General features: G+C 41.0%; 1 long non-coding RNA gene across 1 annotated transcript in view; it reads left to right on the top strand.

Moving 5' to 3' along the window:
- Positions 1-3291, top strand: part of LOC143020648 (uncharacterized) — a 171189-nt gene extending 167898 nt beyond the window's left edge. The window contains exon 6 of the long non-coding RNA XR_012965911.1: positions 3191-3291. This is a non-coding gene — a long non-coding RNA (uncharacterized LOC143020648). The remainder of the gene's footprint in view (positions 1-3190) is intronic.
- The last annotated feature ends 3102 nt before the right edge of the window (positions 3292-6393 follow it).

The raw sequence follows: 6393 nt of genomic DNA, 5'->3' as shown, positions 1-6393 counted from the left end.
CAGCAACAACAGCAGGAGGATCATCATCAGCAGCAGCAGGATCATCATCAGCAGCAGCAGGATCATCATCATCAGCAGCAACAGCAGGAGGATCAGCAGCAGCAGCAGCAGGATCATCAGCAGCAGCAGCAGGATCATCATCATCAGCAGCAGGATCATCATCATCAGCAGGATCATCATCATCAGCAGCAGGATCATCATCATCAGCAGCAGGATCATCATCATCAGCAGCAGCAGGATCATCATCATCATCGTCGTCGTCGTCGTCGTCGTCGTCAAATACTTGTCCGTTACCCTTGTTTTGGTGTGTTTTCATAATACTTGATGCCCTGCGTGATATCTCTAGCATACTCCCCTTTGAGTGAATGTACAAAACCCAGTGTCCTATATTATGTTACCTACAACTCAAGTATTGTATGTGTGTGTGTATACAAGTGTATGTGTACGTGTGTAAGCATATGTATCCGAGTTGCCTTCCTACATTCGTTATAAAAAAACCTCCCCCACGACTGTATGACGTTATTGCGTAATAAATAAAAAAAGAAGAAAAAAAAAATCATCATCGTCGTCGTCGTCGTCATCATCATCATCATCGATCGGTCATATATGAGCTCTGAGATCTCCGGGAGGGAAATAGCTATCGATCACGAGTCCAACACGTCATCGAAGACCATGGTGAATCACACACACACACACACACACACACACACACACACACACACACACACACACACACACACACACACACACACACACACACACACACACACACACACACACACACACACACACACACACACACACACACACACACACACACACACACACACACACACACACACACACACACACACACACACATATACACATGTACACATTTTATTTCCTTGATTGCAAATACCGCCCATTTGAAATACTCGATGACGATGACGTCATCATACCTCTCAACCTCTCAGCCAACACCAACGCAGTTTCCCGCCCTAAATATTTAAATTTCAACCAATATATATTATGCTTAAATATATATATATATATATATATATCTATATATATATATATATATATATATATATATATATATATATATAATATCATTACTCTGTTTGATTCTCATTTAATATTAGTTATATGTCAATTTAATATTATGCACTATTTACCTGTTTGTTTATTATGTAACTATGTCTATGCATTTATTTATGTATTTTATTTATCGTTTATATTATTATAGTTTTTATTCATTCATCTATTGATATTATGATTTTTTCGGCAGTTTCCTATTTTCATTGTCAGACGTAATGCGCAGGCATATCGTCAGACGAGAAAACGAATTCTTTTTAAAGGTAAAGATATCTGCGTATATGTTATACATTAGGGATATTTACATTATAATTGGTGTATAGATATTCAAGGAAATATTTTATTTTATTTTTTGTGATGTATAAAAAAATGTATAATTGATATAAAGTTCGGATGAGTTTGAAGGGGCGGGTATTGCTGGAACGTATACAACGACTTTGAAATTTGAATAGAGGTTCCCGCCTCAGTCGCTGGTTAGAAGTGGGGAGCTGAAGGCGCGCAGTGGGTAAGTACTTGTTATCTCACATTATTTATAAGTAAAAGTGTTAATTTGAAATTAAAGATAGGACTGGTATCACGTAGCTTGAAAATAATGTATCGAAAACTAGTAATCCTTATATAGATAGAGGCAAGGATTTATAAGATAGGGAACGATTTCAATTATAATTCTAGTCACATGGATTTTGATAGTTCTAGCAACCTTCCTGTGATCTTCCCTTCCTTCAGGGCTCAAAGCCTCCTTACATTACTGTTTGATTCTCATTTATTATTAGTTATATGTCAATATAATATGCATTAGTTACCTGTTTGTTTATTATGTAACTATTCCTATGCATTTATTTATGCATTTTATTTATTTACATTATTATAGTTTTTATTCATTCGTCTATTAATATTATGATTTTTTCGGCAGTTCCTATTTTATCGTCAGACGAAAGTCGCATGCTCAGGAATACTTTCAGACGAGAAAACGAACTTTTTTTCAAGGTAAAGATATCTGCGTATATGTTGTACATTAGAGATATTTACATTCTAATTAGTGTATAGATATTCGAGGAAATATTCGATTTAATTTCCATTGATGTATGAATAATGTATATGAACTTCAGATGATGGAAGGCAGGCATAATGGAACGTATAGAACGACCCAAATTCAAATAGTTTCCCGCCTCGGTCTTTGTTTTGAAGTGGTGGGTTTGAGGCACGCAGTGGGTTAGTACTGATATATCGCATATTTATAAGTAAAAATTGTTAATTTGAAATTAAAGATATGGTATTACATAGCTCGAAAATTATGTATCGAAAACTAGTAATCATTATATAGATGGAGGCAAGGATTTATAAGATAGGAAACGATTTCAATTATAATTCTAGTCACATGGAATTTGATAGTTCTAGCAACCTTCCTGTGATCTTCCCTTCCTTCATGGCTCTAAGACTCTTTACATTGCTTCAAACGAGGGATCGCCACATCAGTGAAGAAACTAAAGAAGGTAGGTTAAATGTTATTTTTAGACGCTGTTTTTATATCTGAGGAAAATAGTGCATATGATTAATTTATACCTTGTATGCTAGTCATTTTTCTATATATATATATATATATATATATATATATATTTTTTTTTAGTCATCACAGTCATAGTTTTCATGTTAGTCAATCTTGACGACTTTTTTGTAGTCAACGTAGCTTGTATTATGATTTTTTCATAGTTATGTCATTGTGAGGACCACAGTGGAAATAAGTCTTTTGACTTTGTGCCATCCTCGGATATACAATTAATTACTATGTACGGGTCTTCATGTACTTTAATGTACATGATACCTAACGTAGCCGAACCTAAGGTGAGGAAACTTTTGTTTATGGTATTGTTTTGTTAATTTCATTAATTAAGTTAACAACAAAACAAACACCATAAATAAAACCGTTTACATTTTCATACATTTTTCTGAATAAAACATTTGATAAATTTATATAATTTTACGTGTGAGTGGAACTTTTTTCTTTGACATAATTACACATTTGGACATATTGAACTATCATGTGAAGAAATTTAACTACACGCCCCCTATCCACACTTCCGTATACAGTACTTATTGTTGTATTGAATTACAGGTTGATCGTCACCAAATCATCCATTCACACAGCTCTACGAGACCTGTCACCTAAGCATCGCATCATTTCACCGGACTGTCACTGTAAGTAGAATTGTATTATTTCAGGCTATTCCTAGCCCTTTGTTAGTGTGAATGAGTTCTAAAGTGGCAGTTCTGTGACTTTTTTTTTATTAATGCCTTATTGTTCCAGTGATTTTTTTTTTTTTATTCCTATGTATGAAAGTGCATGAGCAATCAGAAAATCAGGCCATTTTTACGAATACATTAGAGTATATACAGCAGGGTCAGTGCATGGTTGTTGAAGACGTGGCAACGTCTGAGTCATCATCCATAGTTGGAATGGAGCAGATGGTCACAAGTTTGTGCAGCTTTGTTTTGATAGCGACTGCTTCCAAGGTGGTAATTCCACTTGGGGGGGGGGGAAGGCAGTCATTGACTGCAAATGCAACACCCCCCCCTCCAGGCGCCAACCTGTCCTTCCTATAGGTGGTAAAGTTCTTAAGTTTGAACTCTACACAAGGCTTAAGGAGCGTTTTTTGTAGACATGATTGAGGGGTCGTTTCGTGAGTTAAAAATGACTAGGTTATTTAATTTAACTTGTAACACCTCGGCAATTCCACTGGATTTTTTTTTGTGTGTGTGTGTGTGTGTGTGTGTGTTTGTTTGTTTGTTTGTTTGTTTATCTGCTTGGGTTTCTTCCTTTCTTGGCCTTAGTGGGAGAGGTGTGTGTGTTTAACCCTGGATGAACGGTCTGGGCTAGAAATAGGACTTAAAAATGGCTTTTGGAAACCGGAGGTCTCCATTTGGACATCCTCTTCTGTATGTGGGCACACGTTTGGGAAGCTCTGGGATGGCCGGGGAAGGAAGGAAGGAAGGTGCGAGTGTGTTTGCTTGCTAGTTTGGCGATGTTCTTTGTTTCAGTGGTTCTATAAGTTTTGTTTACTGCCAAAGCATGGGAAGTTGATCCAGAGGTACTAGTTGGGGTAACTAGTCTTTCCAGCACACGCTTCCTTGCTTTGTAGAAGGATATGCCACAAGTTGCTTTTTCTGTATAGATTTTTTTTTTGTACTTTGAAAATGGGACCGTCTCGGGAGGTGGATGCATGGTTGTTATTGGAGGGTCAGTTAACGCATTGAAAGACATTAGCAGAGCAAGCATCCGTAGGATGTTGGCCTGCACACTTAGCGCATATGACTGTTTGCTGTAGAATTTGGCAAGGTGACTGTATTTGAAACCTTTGTTGCAGTGTAAAGGGTTAGGGACATATGGTCGTGTTGGGACATTGATGTATCCTATTTTGACATGGTGAGGGAGGGTTGTTGAATTGAATGTGAGGATTAGGAGGGGCGTGTTGACTCGCACGTTCTTTTCCCGGTCCAGTTGCGTGATGAATTTAACTTAGTTTACTTAGTGAAGTTCCGAGGTGGATCCTGACAGCCGTAGTGGACTACCGCTGCTGCCAGTCCTGTTGTCCCTCCTGGCGAGGGTCAGTCAGTTGGTCTGGTAGTGAGTTTGGAGAGAAGCTACTGATGGCGGCGTAGCCTGGCACTGACTGGAGGCTCGTCTGGCGCACCTTGCGCAAGTGCATGTCCAGTGCATGTTTGAAGCTGTGTACCGCCGAGCATTTAGTTTTCTCTCTGAACTCTCCTGGGAGGGTGTTGAAGATTTTTGGACCCTCATGGCCTAGGCTGGTTGCCAGTAGGGTCTTGATTAATCCTTTCCGGGGCTCTTGATGGGAGAGAGTGTCATTCACACCCATGCCTTACACTGTGGTATGGCTTGATTGTTGAGGGCGTGGGAGGGGTCTGGAAGAAGCCCCTGAAGGATTTTCCATGTGTAAATGGCCCTGTATCATCCCTCCTCCTCCTCCTCCTCCTTTGTTGGGAGTAGGGACCTAGTGAGTGCTCCCAGGCGATCCCAGTAGTTGAGATCTTGCATCCTTTTGATATGCTGCCTGGTGTAGTTCCTTTGGACAGTTTGAAGCATCTGGATGTCTCGACGTTTGTGCGGCGACCAGAGTTGGCTACAATAGTCCATGATTGGTTGAATAAGTGACTTGCAGAGGGTAAGCATCACTTGAAGCTCTCTTGAGGAGAAAGTCCTTAGGACCCAGCTGGCCATCCCTCCCTCCCTCCCTCCTTCCTGCTCTTTTCACTGACTGCATGATGTGGTGCTGGAAAGTGTCAGCATCATGACTTAATTAAGGGAATGCCCAGGCTGCTTTTTACATGGGCATTGGGTGTGATTTTCATAGCTCTTTGCGTCGTGTGCAGTTGAGTGTTGTCTTTAATGCCTTGGTTTGTGCCATATCTCAAGACCTCAAAGTTCTCTTGGTTGAATTGCACGTTGCTGTCGTTGGCCCATGCCTAAACTGAGTTGAGATGGTCTTGTTGCACGTCCCCACTTTGCCCCCGCAGTGCATGGCTAATGTGGGTATCATCGGCCAAAGACAGGAGGGTTGAGTCCACATTCCTATTTATGTCATTGATATGGATTAGGAATAGGAGGAGGGGGCTGAGTACAGATCCTTGTGGTACTCGGCTTATTACCTTGGATTCAATGGACTTGACACCATCAACGGCGACCGTTTGTGTACAGTCTGTCAGGAAGTTGTGAAGCCAGACTCCTGGCTTCCCTGAGATTCCTAGATCCCTTGCCTTGTGGAGGAGGAGGAGGACACCGTGGTCCATCTTGTGGAAGGTTTGGCAAAGTCTAGGAATACCACGTCAACATTTCTCCCCTCCGACAGGTTGTGTAGTAGCCAGTTGTAGTGTGCCCGTAGGTTTGAGAGGCATGACCGACCTTTCCTTAAACCTTGCTTATTCTCTTTAATGAGTTGATTCACTTGAAGGTGTGTGAACAGCTTGTCCCTTACGCATTTCTCAATTACCTTGACAATGAGGGCGGGACGTGAGGGCGACAGGTCGATAGTTCTTTGGCAAGGTCCGATCTCCTTTTCCTCTTCCTCCTCCTCCTTTTCCTCCTCCTTTTCCTCCTCCTCCTTTTCCTCCTCCTCCTCCTCCTCCTTTTCCTCCTCCTCCTCCTCCTTTTCCTCCTCCTCCTTTTCCTCCTCCTCCTTTTCCTCCTCCTCCTCCTCCTTTTCCTCCTCCTCCTCCTTTTCCTCCTCCTCCTCCTTTTCCTCCTCCTCCTCCTTTTCCTCCTCCTCCTCCTTTTCCTCCTCCTCCTTTTCCTCCTCCTCC

This window comes from Oratosquilla oratoria, chromosome 40, assembly GCF_046742065.1.
Source record: "Oratosquilla oratoria isolate Oo_2021 chromosome 40, ASM4674206v1, whole genome shotgun sequence".
Classification (NCBI taxonomy): domain Eukaryota; kingdom Metazoa; phylum Arthropoda; class Malacostraca; order Stomatopoda; family Squillidae; genus Oratosquilla; species Oratosquilla oratoria.
This window is presented reverse-complemented; position numbering and strand designations above follow the sequence as displayed.